Genomic DNA, 26,323 nt, shown 5'->3' with positions numbered 1-26,323 from the left:
CTTGTGTATGTACAGCGTAAAGTGTGTGGGTGTACAGTGTATTATGCACTGTATGAATCTATACACTCCTGGGGTGTATTATGTATAGTACAATACTGATTATTCCTACACCAGCAAGCCTGTACACCACTGGGAAAGCGGTCTCAGGGTCCTGTATTGTATCGTATTGTTTGGTGAACTGTGTTGTGGGAGGCAGTCGCTCAACGGAGACCAGAGAAGACGGCCTCGCTCTTATGAGGTCAGAGACAATAGAAGACCATATGATTCATATTAGCATCATCATTCCGGGAGAGGAAGCTGACCAGTCTGGTCTCCACGCAAGTCCAACAGCTGGTCAGCGTTCTCTCCGCTCCTCTCTCTGCGACTGCCGCCCTGGAAACTGCCCCAGCTCTCCCTCTCCCCCTCCCCCTCCCTCACCCCTCTACCCTGTCCTCCCATTCTTTCATCCCTCCTCCTTTCTCTCCACCTCCTCTCTCCTGGGCTGTTGTCATGCATCCTTTAATTCACGAGTGTTTATCCAGCTGCATTTATCCAATTGTATTTTTGGAGCAATGTTGCATGTCGCCCCCCCCCACAACCACCGGTAAACGGATATAAACACATGATCAATTAATATTTGTGTCCACCATCTCTCCTTTCGCATGGTCTTTATCTGGCGTCTCTCACCTCTTGATACCGTACCCCCCCCCCCCCCCCCAACCCTCTCTTACTTGCAGTCCAGTCTCTCGATCTCAAAGTGGGGGTTGAAGTTGAGGACGATGCGCTGGGAGGGCTCCGGGGCGGTGATCACCACTGACAGCTCTGGTGAGGCGGGTACTCCAGAGGATACCCTTGGGGAGGTGATGTAGCCCGCATCGCTGGCATCCAGCTGCCCTCCACACGTCACATCTGGGAGAGATGGAGAGAGGGAGGGAGAGACAGAGAAAGAGAGATAGAGAGAGAGCGAGAGAGAGCAAGACAGACAAAGTGAGAGAAGGCAGAGAGGAATGGTCGTTAGAATCTGCTAATAAACACTTCTATTTTCTTTTCGTATGAGGGTTTATAAATGTGCGGTTCTTCTGGATGAGGATCTCTACATAAACTCTGCACCCCAACCCTGCCATACACACACACAAACACACACACACCCACACAGACATACTCAGCCCTCCACACCCAGCTCCTTATCTGACCAGTACTCCGCTGGGAGCATTCTCTAAGTGTAATTGTTGCTCCGGCAGACAATCTGCAAACATTAGGACACATTCTCTGATCCTATCGCTCCTCTCCCAGGAACAATAGCCGGCCAATGGCATCGCTTGGAAGCCCAGGCAGGAAGTGACACACAGACTGGCCTGTCTGAGGGGTTCAGGGGTCGCCCCAACTCAGTAATGAGAAGCTGAAGTAACAAAGCCTCCGTTCTCGCACAGCACCCCGGCAGCTACGTGGGTTTTTTTCGGCCGACGTTATCTCCCACCAACACGCCAAGCACACACACCGACATGTAGCCTGCCAGCACAATACCAAACTGGCTCTCATCACTCACTCCTCGCACTAGATTTACTGGCATTATTATTCTAAATGGAGGGGAGATTAGAGAAATTCCCCCCCCAAAAAAATCTCTCACAAACGAAACGTTCACCATGACAACGATGCGAGTGGATGGTTAACCCCTTCGCCGCCATGCATACAGTGTGAATAATGAGCACAGACTTTCAAATTGTACTATTTCGTACGGACTTGCTATTTTCAAATCGTAATGACTTGATGTGTCTTGTCAGGTTCACCTATTCCTAAAAAAGGATACAATTCTAGGGAGTTTGAGTATAATAGGCGTTTCAAGAGTTGACATTTCCAAGGCTATTGTGCTTTAAAAGGCACACTTTAGATTCTGTGACATTTGATGAAATAGTGAAACTGAACCTTCCATACTTTCTCCCTCACTTGGACTCAGAAACGTAATATTCACACGCACGCACGCAGGCAGGCACGCACACACACACAAACGTGGGCACGCGCACACGCAGAGCTTGTTCAATCACTCGGTGGTGGCACACTGAAAGTCAGCCAAATGAAAAGATAACGGAAAATAGAGAGGCCGAGAGAAAGAAAGCGAGAGAGAGCGAGGAAGACGGAGAATGGGAGAGAGACATCTCTTTATCTGGTCAGCAGACAGACAGACAGTGTCTTCTCCCCCAATTGTTGGGCTCTAACAGAGTGCCGGGGCTATCTTCCGAGCTGGGGAGATTAAGCCGTTTGGGAGAATCCCTGCCGCCTCAACACTTTTCCCTGAGCTGGCCGTTCATGTGCTTTACTGGTAACATGGGGGGGGGGGGGGGGGGGGAGAAAGACGAAAAGGATGAGAGAAGGAGGGGGAAGGAAGAAGAGGGGGGATGCAAGAAAGACAGGAGGAAAGATGGATGGAAGGAGGTAGGAGAATGCAGTGGGAGAGACAAAGGAATGCTGTCAGATAATGGAGGGAGGGAGAAGAGGGGATGGAGAGAGGGGATGGAGAGAGGGGAGGGAGAGAGGGATGGAGAGAGGGGAGGGAGAGAGGGGATGGAGAGAGGGAGGGAGAGAGGGGAGGGAGAGAGAGAGGGGATGGAGAGAGGGAGGGAGAGAGGGGAGGGAGAGAGAGAGGGGATGGAGAGAGGGATGGAGAGAGGGGAGAGGGAAGAGAGGGGGAGGGAGAGAGGGGGAGGGAGACAGGGAGGGAGACAGGGAGGGAGACAGGGAGGGAGACAGGGAGGGGAGAGGATCCTGACGAGGCTCATTAAGAGCTGGCCATCATCAGATTCCCTGACCCTGGAGCAGCTATGCTGTCAGCCACGACACGGCTGTATGTGTGTATGTGTGTGTGTGTGTGTGTGTGTGTGTGTGTGTGAAAGTAAGAGAGAGAGAGAGAAATCTTAGCGAGGATGCGTTTCTGGTGAGGATGCGTTTTCTGGTTTGTGTCCTTACGATTCAACAGTACAAGCTTAAATGAGTGTGTTTTCAAAGCGGCACCTGTGCAATATGTCTTTGTGGGAGTGTTCATAAAATAGACGTGTTTGCTCTTAAATGAGAATGTACACGGCTGCTTTAATGATTGATCGTAGGATTTGCTTTATCAGTATTAGCCTTGGTCATAAGCCATCTCACAGACGTTACTTAGGTCTATATAAATCACACGAGCCTTCCAGCTTGAGAACAGGGAGACTTCCATTACATCATGAGTTATGATATTATCATGGTACTCCCCTCCACGAATAGAAGTGAACACTGTCGTATTCTATGTTGAGACTAGATCATCTCATGCAGAATCCTAGAACGGTGGTCTTCAACCCTGGTTGTCAGGGCCCATTGTCCTGTGCCTTCTAGATGTTTCCCCTGCTCCAACACACCTGATTCGAATGAATGGTCATTAGCAAGCTCTGCAGAAGCCTGATAACGACCCATTCATTTGAATCAGGTGTGTTAGAGCAGGGAAACATCTAGAAAACAGCCAAGACAGGAGACCCTGAGGTACAGTGCCCTAGAAACAAAGTAATCATAGAAAAGATTTATACTCGCTTACTCCATTGCATATAAGTCACTACGTAATTTACCCACTTCATCAAATTGACCACCAAGAACTAGGCTGTGATGGGCCAATGCACTAATAAACATTTAATTAATTCTTTAAGTTCTTTCTCGTCTACCGGCAATTCTTTCCAATTAGAAATCCATCCATACTGTAATAACCATGTGTGTGTGGCCATTCAGTACATTTGCAAAGCATGCATGTAGACTGACGTGGAATTAATGTCACAATAGTCTGTATCCTAATTCCTTTTATAAATATGAAACAGCCTGTAGAAATATTTACAATAATTTGTGTATTTACAATGTTTGTACGCTCGTGTGTGTGTCAGCCCATTTCTATAAGCATTGTTATCAGGGTTCTGTAGCGACATTCTCTGGGATAAGTCTGTGGAGAGGCTCTGGTAAATCTCTCCATCCTCTCTCTCTCTCTCTCTCTCTCTTCTCTCTCTCTCTCTCTCCTCTCTCTCTCTCTCTCTCTCTCTCTCTCCCCCCTCTCTCCCCCCCACCTTAATTAAAAAGTGCTATCGCCCAGAGTGAGAAATCAGAGGGGAGAGAGTGGGCAGCATTCATCCATTCATCCCTGCAGAGCGCTCCTCTCTTCGACTGTTTTTAATCTAACCACTCTGCACACGAGACTGGAGAGAGAGAGAGAGAGATGTGGGAGGAGGGGTGGAAAATAAGTGGAAGAGATACAGTAGGCCACATACCTTTGACGTGTAACCCTCCTGTCTTCCAAACAGCCATCTCCAGTTACAGCGAGGGGCTTTGATGAAGGTTAGTATGAAAATTCAAATGCCCCTCGTTTACTTGAACCTAGCAAAATCAACACACACAGCACAACACAACCCAAGATCTCCTTTTCTTTGAGTCTCTCCATCTCTCTGTCTGTTTCTCTCTCGCTCCAGACATGCTCCGTGACCCATGGCCCTCCCTCCCAGGATAAGTGGCTCTCTGGGCTAATCAACAAAATGCATTAGGACTGCTATGAATCAATGGATCAATGGATCAATTGAGCAAACAGATGGCTGAGTCTGCTGATCCTGCGACAAATGAACCCAGGTGCTGTGTCCACCTCCGTCCAGCCCGGGAGACAAAAGCAGAGCCTTCCGCTAGACTGCCCGAGCAAGACTTTTCACCATTCTCCACTTTTCTCTCTCCCTCTATCTACCTCCCTCTCTCCCCCTCTCTCTCTCCTGTACAGATTAATCTAGAGTACAACAACACCCTTCCCCTCAACAATAGCCAGCTTCTTTACCCCCCTCCCCCCCCCCCAAAACAGCAGCACCGTGATGTGGACCTCGGAGCCCCCACTAGGAAGCAGAGCACGGGGCTCTTGGCTGGATTATTTATGGGGGTCTCGTTTTTAATTTCACCCCCTTCGCTCCGTTCCAGCGTTCGGGGTGCCGCTCCCACCTCGCTCCTTCTCCAAAGTATTGAACGGTTCCCTCGCCTGTTGTCTTGGCCCTGAATACTAATACCTCACCTTGTTTTCACAGCTGATACCTTTAAGTCTGGCTCCGGTTAAAACAAGGAGAGAGAAAGAGAGAGAGAGAGAGGAGCGACTTCTTCTGAACACCTATAGACATCTGCCGACGCGCTGTGTATACATGTTAATGGCTTGGTTAATGAAGTGAATGCTAATCAAAATGCTAATGAGTTATTAATGGAAATGTCACTGACTCAAATTGCAGTAACTACAGAGCATAGTGTAAGACTGTCTCCCAGTTTGTCCCCGCTTGGCGGTTGGAGCCCAGAGATTGACTCCAACTTTGAGCCGCTCAGCCCCCTGGCATCTCACTCCAGGTGCAGTGTTTGCAGCCCCAAATACCTTCTCGTATGCCTCCCCGCCGTCTGCTGATTACACTGTGACCCCCTCTCTGATGCTGCCCCCTGCCTTTATCTGCAGTTAGATGTTTAACCCCCCCCCCCCCCCCCTTACACACACGCAGGCACCACCCCAATCTGGGGCCCCTCCAACTCTCTCTGACACTCTCTCTGCTGTTAAATGCTCAGCACCGCCTCTTGCCTTGTCTCTCTCTGTCTCTGCTGGTGTGTGTACGTTCTGTGGAGAGAGGGGAGCCTGGGACATGGAGTGCCTTGGCAGGCTGAAGCTCCAGAGGAGAGGGAGAGCTGCCCAGCAAGCCAAGGGCCCACATCTGTCTCTGATCAACTGACACACAGGCAGCCAGAAACCACAAACAGCGTTTGCTCAACCTACCTCTCACAACCACTGGAAGGCTATATTATGCATGTGAAGATACATCTACGCACACAATACACCCCCCCCCCCCCCCCCCCTCAAACACACACCAACCATACAGTCTGAAGTTTAAAGCTAAACTTTTGGCTTTGATTTAAGACAAGCTACTGGTTTGCAAGTTAGGTTCGCATACGTCCGTGAGGCTGCGTGGCGTTTACAGTGATGTTGCAGCAAGAAATCCTTTTGCTGCCGACGCCTTAAGCTGCCAAGAGCACAGCCAAAACACAAATAAAATACAAGCTGCCAGACAATGCCAGCGACCAGCCTCGAGATAATGAGAACTCTGCTGTTGATGATGATGATAATTAGGATGATGATAATGGTGATGATGCTTGTTGTGACTGAGATGGCATGCAACATGACCGCATGATTCAAAGCGTAACTTAACTCGAATATTTTTGTAAACTGGAGGCCCTCTCCCGGTGCTTATAAACTATGAAATGCACGCCAATGAGAACAAAACAAGAAATGACAATTAAAACGTTAAACTCACAAGAAAGCCATGTGAATTACTTAGTCAGCAGGCAAGAAACGGAGATTGCTTCCCGTGACTATAACTGATGGATTTTATGCCAATGTGTTTTTTTTTTGTTAAGGAAAGTTATTTGTAAAATATAGAATATGGACGTATTTCACAAGACTACATTGATGTAGCCCTGCAATTATTCAATTGTTCAGAAGAACCACGTTAATAGCATGAATAATTGTATCTCATGAATGGCCTAATCCCTAGCTGCATTAAGACCTGTCCATTATTTTTTATAAGATATGATCAGGTCTCTGAGTGAAAAGATGCCATCCGTACTTGATGAGCGTGTTGAATGGACAACCAAAGATAGGTTCCTCACCTCCCTTCCGCGAATGTGAAACTGTAGGATATTTAATGCTAATGTAGAATTGAGTTTTAAGATGGATTACCAGACCACCGGGTTTCCGATTTCACGCAAAATATGTTAAAATTCATGATTAGAAGTAGATGGGAAGTTTTTAATACAAATACTAAAGACAACCCAAGATGACCGTATTTTCATAACGTGGAGAAAGCTGTAAGTAGCCTACGGTTTCGGGTGTTGGCCTATTTTAATTTACAAATAGAAATATAATCAGGATAAGCCTGTTCATTCAGCAAGAGAACGTTATTAATTCATAATTTAGCTGTATGCAAAAATACTTTCATGTTGGTTCAAACGCGTCTAACTGACCAGTAACTGACATCCACTCACCTTCAGCTCCACGCGCTCTGCCTGTTACAGTTATTACGAGTAAAATTCCAAGGAGCGATGACAGAAAATCCATCTTGAGAATCATTTTTCAAGATTTCTGTTCTGCAGTGTGTCCTTTCTTCCTCAAAATCCTCACCCTTCTTTGGCAAATCTGTTGAAAGTCTGGGTTGGGTCTGTTATTCCGCTACTTTTCACCAACTAAACAACACATATTGTCTTAAATTGTCCTAAAAACAATATTGTCAGCCCTCCTTTTCAACTGTGCCAGCCTACTTGAATGAGGCTCCTGGGTGCCACCAACTAACTTTCATGTTCTTGTGACTGAGAGCAGCCTTGTCCATCAACGCTGATTTAATAAATTCCAGTTTTGTTGTTGAATAATGTCAGTCCATCAGTTTTATGACTTGAGGTTCTTTCCTGACAGACGTGCGGAATCTTAGTCCCCTCCAAATACGATAGAGGAGCTTGCCTTCACCCGCTGTCTCTCCCTCCGTCATGCGCTCCCGGGGATTTCTCTCCGGTCATCTACAACTGAGAACACCTACTGTCGTTCACTCTTCACGCGCAGATTTTGCTTCTCGAACAAGCAACAGAACAGGAGATCAGTCATGAACATAATGTTTTGTCCTTCTACAAAAGATGCATTTATTCCATCTCTGTCACTCCTACTGTAGCTTCTGTCTGCGGCGGCGTCTCCGTACAGCTTGCGCTCTCGCGGCATGTGTGTGAGAGTGTGTATGTGATAGCACTTTTGAGCGGAGCAGCTATCGCATTACAGTCAGTGCCTCAGCTCCGCCCTCCGTCGGTGGCTGATTATGGAGAGGAAAGCGCGTACACACACACACGCTCGCTCACGCGCACACACGCACACGCACGCACACACACACACACAGTGATAACAGCAGATAAAAGTTTCACTGATAACAAACGCATTTATAAACTCGGGGCAGAACATGTCCAGGGGATATATTTTCAACAAGAACAGAAGGGAAAGAGGGAAGGAGAGGAGAGGTAGAGAAAGGGAGAGCAGCAGGGTTTTCAAACAGCTGGTTTCTCACCCAATCCCCACAACACACATCAAGCATCAGAAGAGGAGTTAATGTCATATGTTTCTTTGCCCCACGGCTTGGGGAGAACCACCCCACCCCAGCCCGGCCCGGCCCAAACTCAGGCCTGCAATCAGCATGCCTAAATACAGACAAAAAGGCTGTATAATAACACAGTACCGAGCCCAAAATAATCTGCTGAGAAATTCTTCCCGGGTCCAGCCCTTTATGCCTACTCCTTGATTACAGTATACCGTCCTACAGTAAATGGACTACACTGGACCTACCCAGGCACCCAAAGCACATTCCGGAGAGCATGCCTGCTTCATAATGTGCTCCTGATGCATCTCATCATCACCGAGCACCGAGTCCTCCTGGGGCCATGCTTTGTTCCGCGCTCTGCTCCAGATATTATTAGCCCTGCTCCGCATTGCGCTCAGCGGGGAGCCATGGAGAAGACATGGAAGGGGGCTACTGTAAGGGCGTTCGTCCACCTCAGACCACAACAACATCTGACGACCATGTCCTTCATGTGAGGGGCACGAGGGGAGGGTCATCGTCACCCATGCTGTCTGACGCTTCAGTGGGCTCGTCCCTGCCGGCTCACCCTCAGGTCTCCACAGTGTGCCAACGTTTCACTGCTTTCCAGACACCGTGTCAATCAATCTGAAATCCACCAATAGCCTAGGGGCACGTCTGTCACATGTCACAGGGATTGGTTAATCGGAGGCTCCGGGGCGTGGCCCAGACTGCCACGTTCCCCTGCAGACCTTGATGGTTGTCTGTCCCTGTCCATGTGGACCATAACCTCTAGTATGAGATGTGTTGTTGCGTGTGGATTGGATTTGTGCACTTGCGGTGTTTTTGTGTATGTGTGCATAGAATGCCTCTGTGCTGGAGGGGAGGTGTGTGTGGGGGCGGGTGGGTGGGGGAGTGGGGAGTGGGGGAGTGGGGGGTGGGGGTGATTGGGAGGACATCATGCCTTCCTCACTCCTCACCCCCGTTGCCCCGGAGACAGAACGCAACCCTTGGAGACTGTCCGCCAACGCTGGGTCACTTCCTGTTCGTGCCCCCAGAGGTGTCACCTGACCTGACAGCTCTGGCTCCACCCCCCCTCCCCCGCCTCCTCCACCCCTCTGCCACCAGAAAAAAAAGAGAAAGGGGGCTGCCCTTCACCCTCCCTCACCCCCCTCCTGGCAGTCTGGTGCCAGGCAGCCCAAACCTCCTACTGTGCCACTGAACACCAGCTGCAGACACACATACCTTTCCTGAAGCATGCATCATATCTGTGTCCCCAGGGTCGGTGGGGCCGGGGCGGGGTTGGAGGACAGGTGACAGGGGGGTGATGATGATAGCCAGGTCTTTTGTGGAGGAGGAGGAGGAGGAGGATGAGGAAGACGGAGAGATACCAGCTGCTGCCACAGTCAGTTGCTTATCACAGTCTGCCCTGCAGACTGACAGCAAGGCAGATAGCGCTCTCTCTCTCTCTCTCTCTCTCTCTCTCTCTCTCTCTCTCTCTCTCTCTCTCTCCCCTCTCTCTCTCTCTCTCTCTCTCTCTCTCTCCTCTCTCTCTCTCTCTCTCTCTCTCTCTCTCTCCCCCCCCCCCTCTCTCTCTCTCTCTCTCTTCCCCCCCCCCCTCTCTCATGCTCTCTCTCTCTCCCCCCCCCCTCTCTCTCTCTTTCAGCACTTTCCCTCCCCCTCTCATCTTGGCAAGAATGGTGACTCCTCAGTGAGTTAAGAAAAAGCACTGTTGAGCTGCAGTTGTCAATAGAGGGTTGAGTGATCACGCTTGTTGAAAGAACTGCTAGCCTCTGATCTCAGATAAGGTTGGAATAGCCTTTGCCTGACCTTTAGGGTGATTTTAATGAGGCCAGGCACTATAAGCAAAGCAGAGAGAGAGAGAGAGAGAGAGAGAGAGAGAGTTACTGTTTCTTTTGCCGTACATTGCTTTAGGGATGAGATCCACTGCTCGTCAATGCAGACACACACACACACACACACACGATTGGCTTGATGATCTCACAAAGGAAACTCCCACACTAGGTCTTCAGAAGGAGACATTCTCTGCTCCTCCAGGAGACACCACCCTCTCGTCTCACATCCCAAACTATTCCAGGTTTATTTCCACCACTGAATTCCAGCCCACCCACCCTCTAGGTCCATTCCAGGGTAATAATTATACACGTACAGAATCCACCGCCAATCTGCCTGCCCCTATTGCTAGGAACATGTGGAAACATCTGGTAACATCTGGAATCTAGTGTCCAACCTCCCAAACTAGAAGAAAAACACCTTTTACTGTACCAAGAAACCCAGACTACATTTAGTGGCAGAAAAATAGGAGTCCACTTTATGTCTTAACATTGCTAGAAGTTTCATGTCTTTTAAAATGGAAACCAGTCACTTAGTGGTTTGCTGTTATGTAGCTCGGTTTGGTTACGCAAGATAGATCGCAGTGCTAAAGCTTCAATAACAATAAGATTCCATGACTTTCTGTTGGACAGTGAAGTTATTTAGACCTCATCATCTTTTGGTCTATTTGTTAAGCAATACCAACTTTGGCCATATGGGGGCAGGCCTTTGCACATGGTTCAGACATGAGGGTGAACTTAGGTCCATGAGCTGCTGCCAAGCGAACAGGAAAGCAGCAAGCAGGAGGCAAAAAAACACGTAGAAACCACTCCAAGTACAACATCAGCGAGATCTCAGTAAAACATGAGCCCAGGCCTAACCAGTCCATCTTGGGTCAACATTGTAGCTCCAGTTCCAAGATCAAGATTGAATATGTTAAGCTCAAATGATTTTTCTTTTGCCATTTCGTTCCAGAAAGTCTGCTCAGAGACTGTTTCATCCTGCAGTTTCACCGTGTTTGTGGGTTTCTTTAAAGTCTCATCAAAGAGACTAACTCCTGTTAAAACCCCCAGTTCAGAGAAGTTCTGTGTCATGGTGTAAAATATGCACAGCATCACAACCATGGCAGTATCACGTTGAAATATTTCTTTGTTAACCTCAAGGAATTTGACGTCAACATGCACATCTTGAGCAAGATAGATTACCAAGAGACTTGGAATTGAAGTGTGCGTGTGTTTGTGTGTGTGTGTGTGTGTGTGTGTGTGTGTGTGGGAGGGAGGGGGGTGAATAGGTGTGGGGGACTACCTTATCCCATCAGCTTGTAGGAACGGATCACATTAGTGTGTCTAATAGAGAGTAGAGGGCCGTCCACACGGTTTGTTGACTCTCTGGGGATTGGATCACTTGGCCTCACGGCTCAGGATCAGCCCTCGACAAACACCATGAAGATAACAGTGGGGGACAAGTGGACCCTGATGAGCCTCAGCCCATTCAAGTGGGTGAATCACCAAAGCCCATTGTTTCACTGGAAGAGTGGAATTACCCCACATCCTGTGTGAGAACAGACAGAGAAAGAGAGAGAGAGGGATAGGGGAGAGACAGGGGGGAGGGGGGAGATTAATAAGAAAGAGCGAGAGAGAGATCGAGAGTTCTGTATGCAAAGTCCTTTTCTTTGTATTCTAAGGTAGCCTCCTATTTAGTCTACAAAGAGGACACTAGGAGAGGAGGACTCTAGGAGAGAAGGACACTAGGAGAGAAGGACACTAGGAGAGGAGGACTCTAGGAGAGAGGACATTAGGAGAGAAGGACACTAGGAGAGAAGGACACTAGGAGAGAAGGACTCTAGGAGAGAGGACATTAGGAGAGAAGGACACTAGGAGAGAAGGACACTAGGAGAGGAGGACTCTAGGAGAGGAGGACTCTAGGAGAGAAGGACACTAGGAGAGAAGGACTCTAGGAGAGAAGGACACTAGGAGAGAAGGACTCTAGGAGAGAAGGACACTAGGAGAGGGGGACACTAGGAGAGGGGGAAACTAGGACACTAGTATCAAATTAATCAAATTAATATTAGTAGAAAACTATTACTATTATTAGGAAACAGGAGATGTATTTGGGAAATGAGGAGTGAGCATGTCTCAGATTTGATTTAGCTGTGGTGTGTGGGGAGACGGCTAGCTGCCCATCCCCATGCAGACAGACCATTAGCCAAAGCTAATTGACTTACAGTCTCTGAGCACCAAGGAAACATCTGTGTCAGTCATGTGTTGCACCCACCTTCATACACACACACACACACACACACGCACAACACACACAAACCAACAGAGCAGTTGAAAGTGACAGGGGATAGTTGCTTATTCAGAGAAGGATATAGGATTTCTGCAGGCCAGATATGAAAGGCCAACCCATGCCAGTATTGTGTTATTGACACAGACTCTAATATGATCTGATGACAGGGCTAGACAGAGAGATGGAGATCTCCTGAAATGGGACTGACAGTCAATCTATCTGAGTGGTAATTCAATCAGAGCCCGGCTTCCTATGTATGGCTAATCAATTGCGCTTGGCGCGGCAAACAAATAAGCACGGCCGCTCCTGTAAGTGTCACTCAGAAATACGGTGAGGCTGTTCTGTTTATCAGGTCACTCTCCTGTTTCAGGTCCGATGGAAGAGGAGTCGGCAGGAGTGTGGAAGAAAAGCGTGATATGCCTATAATCATCGGATTATGTATTCTGTCTAATCATGCCTTCACATATGTGTTCCTACTGTGATCTAGTGTCCTGTTGATCATCACGGATGTACGGATGTACATCAACGATGTACTGTCTGCCCGACTGAATAATGAACACCTGTTGGTTGTATGTTTGAGTTGGTTCCCTCCTCCATACATTCTGTTCTCTGACTTCCTCTGAGCTCGTAGCTGATCATTTTCATGTTGAGGTGTTTGTTAAACTCTCTTTTCAATCAGCTGAACCTGAAATGATGTTCACACCAATGTGGTGGAGACTGACAGGAAATCCACACAGGGAAGAGAATGTTAGGGAGGCATGATTGCCAAGGCAATCCAGATAGCATTGCAAGAAGATGTCCCCCACATACATTTACACAGAATACACACACACACACCCTCAGGAGCCTTTGACCAGAGTAAAAGTGGTGGGTGATTTATGGTGGCTTGTGGCTCGACACAACAAACAAGTTTATTACGAAGCACCATGGTTGCACGGACATACAGAGTCTGCTGGCAGGCAGGCAGGCAGGCAGGCAGGCAGGCAGGCAGGCAGGCAGGCAGGCAGGCAGGCAGGCAGGCAGGCAGGCAGATAGATAGCTCACACAACCTCAAGAAAACACTCTCACACCACACACACCTTTTCACAGATTGCAAACACTGAAAAGCATAGCAAGAAAGCGACAAAGGAAGTGTTGAACTAATCCCGTTTCTGTCGATTAAACACAGACTCTCTCTCACTCACACACACACACACACACACACACACACACACACACACACGCACGCACACACACACACACACACACACACACACACGTACCAACACCTCCATCCCAAAGAGGCAGCAGCAGCTCGTAGGATGCTACTTAAACCGCTCTTTCTTTCTTGGTCTTTTGAAGAACAACACAATAGCTACATTAACTGGCTGAGAGGTCTTTGATGTGGGCTTGAGTGAGACTAAGCCATTCTGAATGGCCTTCAGAACAATCACTCAGATGAGCAAACCAGTGGGGGGGGTGGGGGCGGTGTGTGCGTTGGGGTGTGTGTGTGTGTGTTTGTTGGGTGGGGGGGGTGGATAGTCAGGGGGAGGGAGGGAGATAGTGTGTGTCTCAATGGAAGCTGTCATGTCAGTGTTGTAATTGGGATGGGATGCTTTGCTGATCTGCGTTGCTATGGCAATGGTGGTGACAAGTGTTTGCCTGTGTGTGTGTGTTTGTGTTAGGAGTGGGGGGGTTAAAAAGGGGATTGTGGTTTGTGGTGGGATTATCCATGGTGTCAATAAGAAATGAACAAGGGCCAAGAATTTGTGATACAGGGAACGCCATGGGTGACAAGACCTGCCAATACTGGGAGGTAAAGAATAAATGTGGCTGAAATGCCATCCTAATCTTTGGATTGAACATGAGCCATCTTAGCTCTGCCCAGATAAAAACCTGCTCCAGATCAGAATGAAGTCAAAATCGCTTTGCAACATGAGCCACGTTAGACACAAACACACACACACACACACACACACACACACACACACACACACACACACAGGCCTACGAGCGGCCATGCCCCTGCTCATTATTTCCTAGTAGTGTCGCGGGGGTCGCCTGCATGTGTCTCAGGTTAAGGTAGCGCAGTCTAATTGTTTTCCCTGGGTCAGAAGCTCATTTGTCGTCCACATTAAGTTGACAGCCCCAATTAGACCAGGTGTACGCACACCAGAGTTTCTCAACAGTTTGTGTTTCTAAAACGTCTCCGTTTCCCAACTGAGGACTACCAGATGGACACGCTCGACTCACCTCTCCTCCTCACACTCTCTGGCTCTGGATCAGGGCCCACCTCAACAACTCACTCATTTGTTACTCTCCGGCCCAGATGATGGGTGAGGGATGTTTGGAGCGAAAGCTGCCATTTTAAAACCCCGCAAGTTAAATACCCTAGCAGCACAGCCGTGCTGGGACTACAGCATGTGACCCTCTATGAAGGGGAGATGCGGGGTGTTTACAGACGTGAGAGGCGACCCCCCGGTTAATCCTCCCACAATGGGAAAACAGCTGCAGTAAACGATAACCAGGTCCCAGCGTAGCAGGCTGACGAGGGTCTGAGAGCTGCTCCCGCACACGCTGCCGTCACCAGGCAGAGAGCGTCTCAAACCGGAAAAACCGGGAGCTGGAAATCGATCCCAGGTCTGTTCATCTCATTCACAAAAAATGCACTCTAGGTCCCCCCCCCCCCAGCGAGGGGTGAAGGAGGGATGAAGGAAGGATGGAAGAGAGGAACTGCAGGGTGACTTGGTGAGAAGACGACACGTGGTAGAAGGTTTGAGGCACGGTCCGCAGGACGGCCGAGGACGGCTCGGTCGCTTGGCGCCCCACGGTCATTGTCGACACAGTGACGTTTTGACACACGCGCAAAACATTATGAGGCCATTAAAGATGAGTGTGAGAGTGAGCAGATGAGCACGTGAGGCGGCGAGGGCTGGTCGCCGCCGAGCAATTACATTGACAACGCACTTAATCTGGCACCGGACCACTCATTTCAATATCAAACAAAACGGCGATGTCTCCCAGATTGATGAATATGTTTTTGAGGAAAACGTTAAGCTCACAATCGTGTGCACACGCACTTACACACACACAAGCATGCTTACATATACACACACACACACACACACACAGATCTGAAGCAGTAAATGGCTTTTAATTGAAGCACGACATCCTTTGTTTCATTATATACAAGCCTTGTTCATTATTATGCCATTCGGAGCAGTGCTCTGCCTCTCTGCCTACCTGCAAGAAACAAATCAAATGGGCACCATGGGCAAATGGAGATACTTAATCATTATTGCAGACACGTGAAGATGTGTATGTGTGTATGGTGTGTGTTTGTGTGTGCTTGCGCTGACGTGGGGTTGAGTGCATCTGTGCATGTGTATTCGCAAGCAAGTGGGCTTGCATTAGAAGTACTGGAGTGTGAGAGAGCATGTGGGGGCGTCCATAATTGAAGAGAAGCGTGCTGCCAAAATAGCCATTAAGGAGCTGGATCTTTATCTAATCCAGGGAGTTAGGACCTTAAATACATAATGCTGGTGCGACGAGGTCCGTTCGCTGGGGAGAGAAACATATGGAGAATGACCTATGCAGGAGAGACAGCTGGAGACCAGCCAGGGAGAGAATGGCATGCCCACAAGATGACTGGAGAACTTTCCGGAGTAACTGAACCCTGACCATGGTCCTCAGAGTGCCAGCTGAGACACTGGCGGTCTGCTCAAACGCCAGCGCCTGGACCGAGCGGGGTGGGGAGGGGTGGGTGGGTGGATGGGGGTGGGGGGGGTGGGCGGGGGGAGAAGGCAGAAAATAGAGAAGTGAAAGAGAGAGAGAGAGGAAGGCAGGGAATAAGAGAAGAAAAAGTGTGAAATCGCATGGGGATGTATGACAAACGTGTGGTGAGAGAGAGAGAGAGAGATTGGGGAGAGAGGGAGAGGAACGATTGAGAGAGCAAGACAGGGCAAAAGACAACGTGTGAGAGAGAGAGAGAGAGAGAGAAAGAGAGAGAGAGAGAGAGACAGAGAGAGAGAGAGAGAGAGAGAGAGAGAGAGAGAGAAAGAGAGAGAGAGAGGGAGAAAGGGAGAGAGAGAGAGAGAGAAAGAGAGAGAGGGAGAAAGGGAGAGAGAGATTCCAGGTCATTGTAAAATGCATAGCTAAAGCGTTCCGAGTGGGCTGTCAATTACGGGCACTTGACGTGCCCAGAGCAGGTGAGCTGGGGCCTGACTGACAGAGAGTCTAAAGACTCAATTATAGAGCAGCATGTTGGAACGGCAGCTTGGATTTAATGTGCACACACTGCATCAATATGTACTCTGCTATATCCTCCTGGGTTTCTCCACAGCATACAGTAAGAAGCACACACACACGCACACACACACACATTTGTGAAGTCAGCGGACCATTGATCCGCCCAGAGTAAACGATCTAACCAAACAGAGACGAAGCCTTCAGCGAGAGAGGGAAGGAACTAGTTCATGACCTTCCTCTCCCCCTCGTGACTGGGACATGAGACATCGCCTTCAGCCGCCAGTACGGACAATGGCCGGGTTTCCCAGATTCGTTAAGAAGCTCTTAACGCTAAGAGCTTCTTAAGAGCGTTCTAAGAACGCTCTAGAACGCTCTTAGAACGCTCCTAAGAAGCTCTTAGCGTTAAGAGATTCTTAACGAATCTGGGAAACCCGGCCAATGTTGTTTTCGACCGAGCACGCCACAGAGGAGGTTATTTAAGAACTCTCACTAGCGGAGGGGGAGAAGCATTTTCCTTGCTGGAAGACTCAAAATCGAGTGTCCTCGGTGGCGCTGGTGGGGAGTGCAGCTTGGCTCTGGCCTCACGGCAGCTCCGGCGTCTGGGCAGGGAGGGGGATGGAGGCTGGCTGGCTCTCCCTGATGGGAGCCCTGGAGGCCTCCAGGTTCCCAGAAGGAGTCTGTCATGAGTCACTTATCAGGGCCAGGCTCACCGCCCCCGGGCCTCGTGGGGCTGGACTCGAAGCACAGGATGGGGTCTGTGCGGCTACACGCACTGCTGCTACAATGCCAACATTATTCTCCTGCTCGTCCTGTGGCGCCCTTCTGTGTGTGTGTGTGCTTGTGTGTGTGTGAGAATGTGTGTGAGAGAGAGAGAAACAGTGTGTGTGCTGGGTATCAACCAACATAGAGAGGGATTCCCCCAAACAACTATGTGTTTGTAAGGATTGGGGAAAGTTGAGCTAATGGCCAGGGTAAGACGTCCACTGTGGTGGATATATTGTGTGGAAGTGTGTGAGTGTGTGGGTGTGTGTGTGTGTGTGTGTGTGTGTGTGTGTGAGAAAGAGAGAAAGTGTATGTGTCTGATTGTGTTTGTGTGTTGGAGTTGGAGATGGGGACATTTTCTCGAGTTGAGCTTGATAACCATCAGAGAGCACAGCAGTGTTTGGTGTAGATTATCCCTCAAGACAACAGTGCAAGAAAACACTTCAGCAAGTGTGTGTGTGTGTGTGTAAGGGACTTTCATTCTACACAAAGAACAACTGAACACACAACCTGATGTTTATTTGGAATCAACAAACCTATGAAGAAGCATAATCTATATCTGATCGAAATCTTTGGAGTTGATATCTCAAACCTACACTCTGTGTGTCTGTGAGGTTTATGAAGACAACAGATAGTCACTCTGGATCTGCCACAAGTTCTCTACCTCCCTGTCCTCCTAAGGGGCCGGGACTCAGCATCTCTATGCTGTTTGTATGGAGACCTACGTCTATCTCCATTGGACTGCAGCAGCGGCTGGGAGGGGCTTGTTGCAAGTGGTACTGCTGATTGGAGCTGGGTTGGGCCTGATTGGGCAACAGGGGCCAGGCTCTTATTGGTCCATTGGCTGGATTGCCATGCTTGCGTCTGATAGGCTGCCTAATTCTGAGATAAACTGGGGTGTGTTTGCTTCTGAGTGTCTGACTGCTTGAAGGAAGGGTTGATCCATGCATTGTGGCGATAGCCTGGGTTAATCCGGTTACACTGGTTGTTTCTGAATGACCAACTGATTTAAGAGGTATAGACAGGAGTTGGTATGTACTTGAGTCTGATTGGCTGATTGTCTGCACTGGTTAACAGAAGACTGTTTTGTCGGATTGTCCGACGTTTTCAAGTGGCTCTGAGAGGGTTTAGAAAACGGTAGGATCTCATTGGCTGAGTAGATCGACTCGATGCGGGAGGAGCTAAGAACCACATTCTTGTTGGCTAACCTCTTCTCCAAGAAGCTGGAATGTGTTTTCCTTTCGGTCATCTTCTTAGCGGGACACCCACTGTCTTCCTCACTCGGAGAGTCTTTGTCTCGGATGTGATGTGGCCAGACTCGTCTGTGGATGATTCCTCATGCGGATTCGTGGGCCGTTTGAGAGAAGACTTCTCTTTCCCCCCGGGGCGGTGTGGTAGAGACAGACTGCAGGAAGGCTGACCACAGACAATAGCTGAGAAGATCAAATAACACAGCTGTTTTTCAGGAAGATTTCAATAAAAATGCTTTCTTACTATAGTGACAGTACTGTTTTCAAAGTGTTGATAGGCTGTGTTTTTGCTCTCAATTAAAACATTGTCAGTTATTTAAAATGCAAATAAAACATGAACATACCTAGAGAGCGAGGATAATTAATACCATATTTTATAGTTGATAGATGAGAGTTAGCATGGTGTCTCCCTCGGAGAGTTGGGTGCCAAAATGACGGTGTCATCAGAGTGTTTACCCTGGTTCCCGAAATGTTACCGGCAATCTCCATGGCAACAGTGCCTTACGATTGCAGTTCACAAAAGTTGTTGTTCATGACCTCATTTTACATTCCGTTCATCTATTCAACTCTCTATGGTTCCATAGCTTTCCATCAAAGCTCAGCTCTGTGAAGGCTGGATGTTTATCATAACCTATTAACATAAATTAATATACACAAAAGTCTACCAAAACATTGCCAAGCACGAAATAGGAACTTTCTCCCCAAACACATCCCCCCATTCCATCTATTTTGTGCAACTGAACAACCACACTCTTATCAACAACCTGCACACCATAGCATGTGATGTGTTTTCATCTGTACAGGATAGAAGAACAGGCCAGACCTATGAGGATAAAATGGGAAAATGAACTACCATGTGTGCGTGTGTGTGTGTGTGTTACTGTATGCTCTATCTCCGCTCTAGGACTCTTCCTGGCTGCCAGTGTTTGACAGGGGTAACAGGAGAAGAGGGGAGAGAGGGAGAGATGGAAACTTTGGCTGTTGAGGGAGAAGGGCAAGCAGTTGGTATTAGCTATGGGGTGTGATCTAAAGTTGTGTGTTTCCTCCTGTGTGTGCGTGTGTGTGTGTGTGTGTTAGGGGGAGGGGAGATCAGGAGGAGGGTCAGGAGGGTTGTGTGGAGTATTTTGTCTAGGGATGGTGGAGTGAACAGGTTTATGAAATGAAATGGAACCTGACTCCTGACTCTTCTGTGGGTGGATAAACAGACACTCTGAATTCAGTCGCATACCTTTCCAGATGATCCTATCATAACTGGCAGTGTGTATTTACTCTAAAAAGGGCACAATATTAGAATGACAATGAATACAAAATCCTCAGTGTCATATGTTTGAACTCGTATGTAGAGATCCATTTCAACTTCCTGTGAAATAATAAACTGATGAAACAAACTCTGAAACTTCTCAAATATATTATTTTCTATTTCCCAAGAGATCCAACCCAAAGAAAACAAGCTGAATGCAAAACTCAATTCAGCCAATTGGTCAAGATGGAGACAACCGGAATGGTAGACATACAGCTTAGAGTTTGTTTTCAATCTTGAGCTTTCAATTAGCCACTAACAGCCTTACTTTAATGACGGGGACATTCTCAGCCTTAATGAAGCTGTGGGTAGCTTAGACCCTGCCACTCAGAAAGTTAAAGTGTGTGTGAATGTGTGTGTGTGTGTGTGGGTATGAAGGAATGTGTAAGTGAATGTGTCTGCCCAGCGTTTGAAAAAAGCTGTGTGTAGAGTGTGTGTGTGTGGTCCAGAGATGTATCCACTGGTCTTAACTCATGTCTGCACAGGATTGTTTAAAATTCGCACAGTCCCAATTCACTGGCTCAGAGCCATGAGCAAAATCTTTAATAGCTTCAGTAGGATAAAAGGAAAAACAGCCTTTCCCATAAATTAAGTTTAAACAAACATCTCCTTGTTTGAGACTTCAAAACATTACAGAGGACTTTTCTAGGTTTGGAACAATTTTCCTCTATGCTTCCCTGAATTGCTCAATAATTTCCAGAGGAACCCTCCCTTTCTCAATCCCAACTAACTCTCTAAAAACACCCCTCAAAGACTCCTGGGGTTGTAACATCATAAACCAATCACCGGATTAGAACCCCCCAGATCCTATGACAGGGTTGAAGCAGTTACTCTGTTTTAACACTTAAGACAGTAGATTATGTCTTTAGAATACTCCAGAAGTATTCTCAGCCCCACTTGGGCTCCCCTCTCGCCGGTCACCTTGACCCGTGAGCCAGGGGACACAGAGATGGCTGTAACCTGGTCCACTTGTCTGCAGAGGCATAGTTGGATATCACAGCAGAATGATGACTGAGCCAACAGGAACACTTGACATTCCAGGCCTCCGCAACCCAATCCCTCTGACATGAGCCGGCCGGCGTCCTCTGTGACTGCCAACCTAAACACCTGGCATCTTCCTGAGAAGGGCGCCAATGTTGCAACCCTTTGCCAAGCAGTCAGATGACTGTGTGTGTGTGTGCTCGTGGACGCGTGTGTTAATGACGTGTCGTGTGTCTTGGTGAGTAGCCCTTGTGTGTGTTTGGTGAGTGTATTTACGTGTGTGTTTGTGTGTGTAGGCACGGGTGAGTTAGGATCCGGGCTGCGTGGTGAAAGGCAGATGGATGAGGGTCTGGACTCTGGAGAGCTCAGCTGTTGGGTATAAACACAGCACTGTTCAAACAACAGCACCATGCGCTCTAGGGTCCACATGGTTTACTACTCTGGACTCCAGTCTCTTCCTCAGGGTGTGTATGTGTGTGTGTGTTAGTACAGGGTTGTTAAACCATGCTAGATACAGCAGCACCACATGCTCTCAAAGCTCCCATTGTTAGCCACGGGAAGGTGTGTGAGTGGGAATGAGCGTGTGTGTGTGTGCGCGCGCGCGTGCTAGCATAGCAATCGCCCAAAAGGTGTCACTACGGCCAAACATGAGAGCACGGAGCAGCGTTCGCACCTTATTATGGGATGGAAGGCGGAATACCTTTCAGCGTTGCCACGGCGATGTCATCGGACCTGCCCAACAGTTACAGGAATCGCTGTGCCAGGAGTGGTGGCACCGTTGCTATGACGACAGCTGGTTGGAAAAAATGGTGGTTGGGGGGTAGGCTTATGTGTGTGGGCGATGACAAAGGCAGTGGAGCCTGCATGTGCATTTAGGGTGAATACGACACACATTTACACTTGGTTGCTATACCAACCTGGAAGAAAAACATTGGGTACAACAAAGCATTTCACTGACAGACGCTGACAGAAAGATGATTTCAGGAAATTCATACCTTCTTCATCAAATTCCAATTACTGTCCTCCCTTTATTAACCAAACCAATAATGACAACCTAAACATGAGCAGAACTATGTACAGGATGGGCTATGGAGACTCTGCTCGTCTAAAGCCAGGTGAAGGGCAGGCTAATGGCTAACCCTAATGGCTAATGCTCCCCCATCACTCCCAACACTCCACAGGGAGACAGTTGAAACATGGGCTTTGGCAGCCCACCCACTGCCCGGACCAGAGCTTCTAATGAGGACTAGATCGAACGAGGGACTCCACTCAGTCTAACCAGGCCTTGTCATTACCTGATCTGTCCTCCCTTCCCTACCTGCTAGTGACCGACCCTGATCCAGAATCTGTGATATCCTGAGGGGGGAATTAGAATGAATGGAAAAACGGTGAGGGGGTAGGATGATGATGGCGAAGGGAAGATAGCAGGGAAGGATGATGGACCGGGGCCTAGCGCTGTGGAATGTGCCTTTAATGAAGCGGGCAAGAGCGGGGCGAGGTCACGCCGAGCGCTCGCCCGTGTCTCTGGCGTGTGGTGCAAGGATGTAGCCGACACCCACACGCTCCCTCTCTCCATCTCACTGCTCTCTCCATCTCTCTGCTCTCTCCATCACTGCTCTCTCCATCTCTCTGCTCTCTCCATCTCTCTGCTCTCTCCATCTCTCTGCTCTCTCCATCTCTCTGCTCTCTCCATCACTCTGCTCTCTCTGCTCTCTCCATCTCTCTGCTCTCTTCATCTCTCTGCTCTCTCCATCTCTCTGCTCTCTCCATCACTGCTCTCTCCATCTCTCTGCTCTCTCCATCACTCTGCTCTCTCCATCTCTCTGGTTTCTCCATCACTGCTCTCTCCATCACTGCTCTCTCCATCTCTCTGCTCTCTCCATCTCTCTGCTCTTTCCATCACTGCTCTCTCCATCACTCTGCTCTCTCCATCTCTCTGCTCTCTCCATTGCTCTGCTCTCTCCATCTCTCTGCTCTCTCTGCTCTCTCCATCTCTCTGCTCTCGCTCTATTTTAGGGGCTGTGTGGGAGAGATAGTAACTGTTTCTGCTCTCAACTGCACCCTCCCCTGAGTGGGGCTTTGATTGACACATGCTAACAAGCTAAGGTGTACTTGAGGGTGTCAATGGAATTGGAATGCTAAAGAACACATCGAGGGATTTCTCCCACAGACTATTTTCTGCTTTTGAGAAACGACAGGAGAACATATTGTGCTTTGCTCTTTTTTTTTCTTCCTCCCTTCCTGTTTTTTAGGAATCACACCTAAATATGTGGAATTATGAGGTGTCAAATTAATTCACGCCACCTCTGTAAGCCAGCAATGCAAAACAAGAGGAATGAGAAACAGTGGAGAGGCCAAAAGGAAGCAGGAGCTTTCAAAATAGACAAACAAGTTTCGAGAGAGAGGAAGTTGAGTATTCAGCAGATATGATTCTGTCTCTATTGTTGCCACGACTACAGCCAACTGTGGGATAGGAAGGGAGCTTCACGCTGAGACTAATAACCTGCTGTAATGGAGAGGTCATCCACACAGCAGATAAGAGGTGCATCGTCTTGTCATGTGGCGTAACTAGGAATTTCCTGTGTCGGACTGTGACTGGGTCATGGTGATGGGAAAGTGACACACGCACGGACACACACACACACGGACGGACAGACATACAAACACACGGACAGACACGCACAGGCACACACACACGGACGGACAAACGCACACACCTGAACTCAAACAGCCTTGCCTGAGTCAGCCTTGGCAGCCAGAAATCTGATTATCAAGGCCTGTTGAGCAGTACAGAGTAGGGCTGTTTGTCAGACGGCCATCACAGCCATTCTACGTCACTGGCCATCACGTTTCTGCCTGTCTCCCGTCTTTGAAAGTCTGTCTCGATGTCTGCCCATCTGCTCTGTTCCCAAGGACTGACTTCCAACTACCTACCTGGGTGGAACTGTGGTGCCGTGTGCCAGTCGAATCAGCCGAAACAGAAGGAATGAAGACGATTAGAGGATGGAGGGCTGCAGAGACAAGGCCCCTACTGTTGAGGAGTTAGCGAGGACGACGGAGGGATATTCCTCCTCGCTCTCGGGTTCAACCGCAGGGCAACGAGCGGAGGGGCCTCCAGCGTGTCGTTCCAGCAGGGAGGAGGGAGAAGTCACGGAGGGGACAGACTCTGGAGGACAAGGGGACAGATCTCCAGATGGTTCAGATACTCACGGGTCTCTGTGGGGATTATCACAAACTGATAAAGCCTCTCTCTCCCCTCCCCTCTTTGTGTCTCTCTCCCCTCTCTCGTTCTCTCTCCAACGGTAATTGTACTTATTTCAAGTCTCATTCAGCCAATCAGCTGCAGTTTTGGGTTCTGAGGGAGCAAACTGAGCGGTAATCACTTCAGAGGAGATCTCCCCTTTCTAATTGTCGAGGACGACTCAGTCATTATCGGCACAGAGACTGGGTCTCTATCTGAAAGAGCTCATTTAGCTGGATAAATTGGGTTGAAAATCCTAATCATTTTGGTGAGATGAGTCACATTGCTGATTCATGCAGTAAAGCATAGTTCCTTGTGACATAATTTGATCAACGCGTAAAGTGAGACGACTAAATTGGCCAATACGATTCAAGGAGGAGCATGGGATAATTTCCAGTGTATTTGCAAAATATTTTTAAAAAGCACACGTTTATTGGACATAACAATTTCATGTTGGCTACGATCTTGATGGATGACCCAGGCAGTGTGATGGCCAATAGCAGGACAGGCTAACAGGCAGGTCCACCCTCACACTAGAAGACTACATCAGGTAAGCATGCTAAGTCTACAGCTGCTCTGTAACTACCTGATCCGCTCACACAACCAATACATTCAGAAACATCACTCACTTACATAGGAGACTTATAAAAACTCTTTTAATTCAAAATAATAGGGTTAGTTACAGGGAAATACACATAAAGAACAAGATGGCTACTGGAATCTTTAGTGAGGCCCACGACCAGATAGGGGAAGAACAACACTTTAAAATACACACGTGTACAAACAGGACCAGGAAGAGAGGGAATGCTTTGAAGGGAAGTCTTCCTGTTCTTCGGATCTTGTTATTTATTTATTATCGTGCCGTTTCAACTTCCTGTGTATCTTCTGTTGGGGCTGGTTTGTCAGTATCAGTTAACTTGCATACTGTGACAGACATGCAGCTATACAATGCAAACGGCATAAAATACACAAGACAGTTCATGTATCACGAGAACTTCCATATTTCAAAAATATTGAGGAGCATTGAGAAGTGGAATGGTTTGCAGCCAATGTCCAGGTCCGTGCTGATTGTAGTGCTACCCCCTTTAGTTCTCGTAGACCTGATAATATCTAGATAGACCTCAGCCACCTGACAGACCAGCATCTTCAGCCCATTAACCGGCCCATGGCTGAAGCACGTCAGTGGGGACACACCTAAGGGTTAGCAGGCTTAACTGTAGTGTGTGGTAACCATGGAAACCCAGGTGACGGACAGGTCCGTGGCTCCTCCTACACCGCTCCAACCATGGGGTTCTTCTGTCTGGGGTCTTTCTGTCTGCCCTCCCTGTAGCCGTAGCGCTCGGGGCTAGCGTAGCGCTCCTGGTTGCCATGGCGCTCCGGGCTGGTGTAGCGGCCGGGGCTAGCGTAGCGCTCCTGGTTGCCATGGCGCTCCGGGCTGGTGTAGCGGCCGGGGCTAGCGTAGCGCTCCTGGTTGCCATGGCGCTCCGGGCTGGTGTAGCGGCCGGGGCTAGCTTGGCGATAGCTCGCCTCGCCCACCGTCTCGTAGAGGTGGTTGCGGCGGTGAGGCTTGGGGGAAGGGAGGATGTCCTGCCTCATGGGGGAACGGTGCCGGGTCTGACTGGGTGGGTAGTTCTCTCTGAACAAAAACACACAGAGGAAAAAGAAACAAAACCATGACTGATTGATGCCGCTTCTGAGTGGTCGTGTCTTCTGAGTGGCAGACAGGGCAGATAAGTTAGTCTCTATGGCTCTTACAGCAGCCCTGGTCAGTAGCCAGAAGTCAGGAACAGGACTTGGGCTACGGCTAGAGGCACAAGCCGGAGCCAAGACCGGCGAAGGGCTTATCCTAAGGCCAGGATTAGGAACTGGGCTAGGGGTCAGGGGTCAGCGGCCAGGTCTGGGGCTCATGCTAAATCTGTTGGTCAGCTAGCTGGGGCCCTAACAGCATTATTGGCATGAGATAAAGATTGACACGGGGAGATGCCCAGACATAAAACCACTGGGTGACAAGCTTTGGTCAGAGAATGAGAGGGGGGGATCGCAGGGCTGTGTGTGTGTATATGTGTGTGTATGTATGTGTGTTAAGAGTCCCCCCCAGGGACCACAGTAACGAGGCAGCCAGCTGGACATCTCCAGTTCCTCCCTGTAGCTCAGGGTGATTAGGGCTAAGCCCATGGGTAAGGGGACACGAGGGCTGAGGAAGGGGGGAGGGAGGGAGGGAGAGATGGAGTGAGCACGAAGCTTAGGTTCACCTTTCAACAGCCCCGATTCAAATTTTTTCCAGCTTGTGTGCTGCCTGCCTTTGCTATGTTACATGCAAACAACCCCCCCCACACACACACACACACAG

The 26,323-nt window shown here is 48.8% G+C and overlaps 1 protein-coding gene and 1 pseudogene across 1 annotated transcript in view; both read right to left on the bottom strand.

Moving 5' to 3' along the window:
• nrp2a (neuropilin 2a) overlaps window positions 1–26,323 on the bottom strand; it is a 73,370-nt gene that overhangs the window by 33,703 nt on the left and 13,344 nt on the right. The gene's annotated exons all lie outside the window — the stretch shown is intronic.
• LOC136966294 (neuropilin-2-like) lies at window positions 707–7,712 on the bottom strand (annotated as a pseudogene).

The sequence above is a fragment of the Osmerus mordax genome, chromosome 22, assembly GCF_038355195.1.
Source record: "Osmerus mordax isolate fOsmMor3 chromosome 22, fOsmMor3.pri, whole genome shotgun sequence".
Classification (NCBI taxonomy): Eukaryota; Metazoa; Chordata; class Actinopteri; order Osmeriformes; family Osmeridae; genus Osmerus; species Osmerus mordax.
The sequence above is the reverse complement of the archived record's forward strand: the minus strand, read 5'-3'. Positions and strand labels throughout refer to the sequence as shown.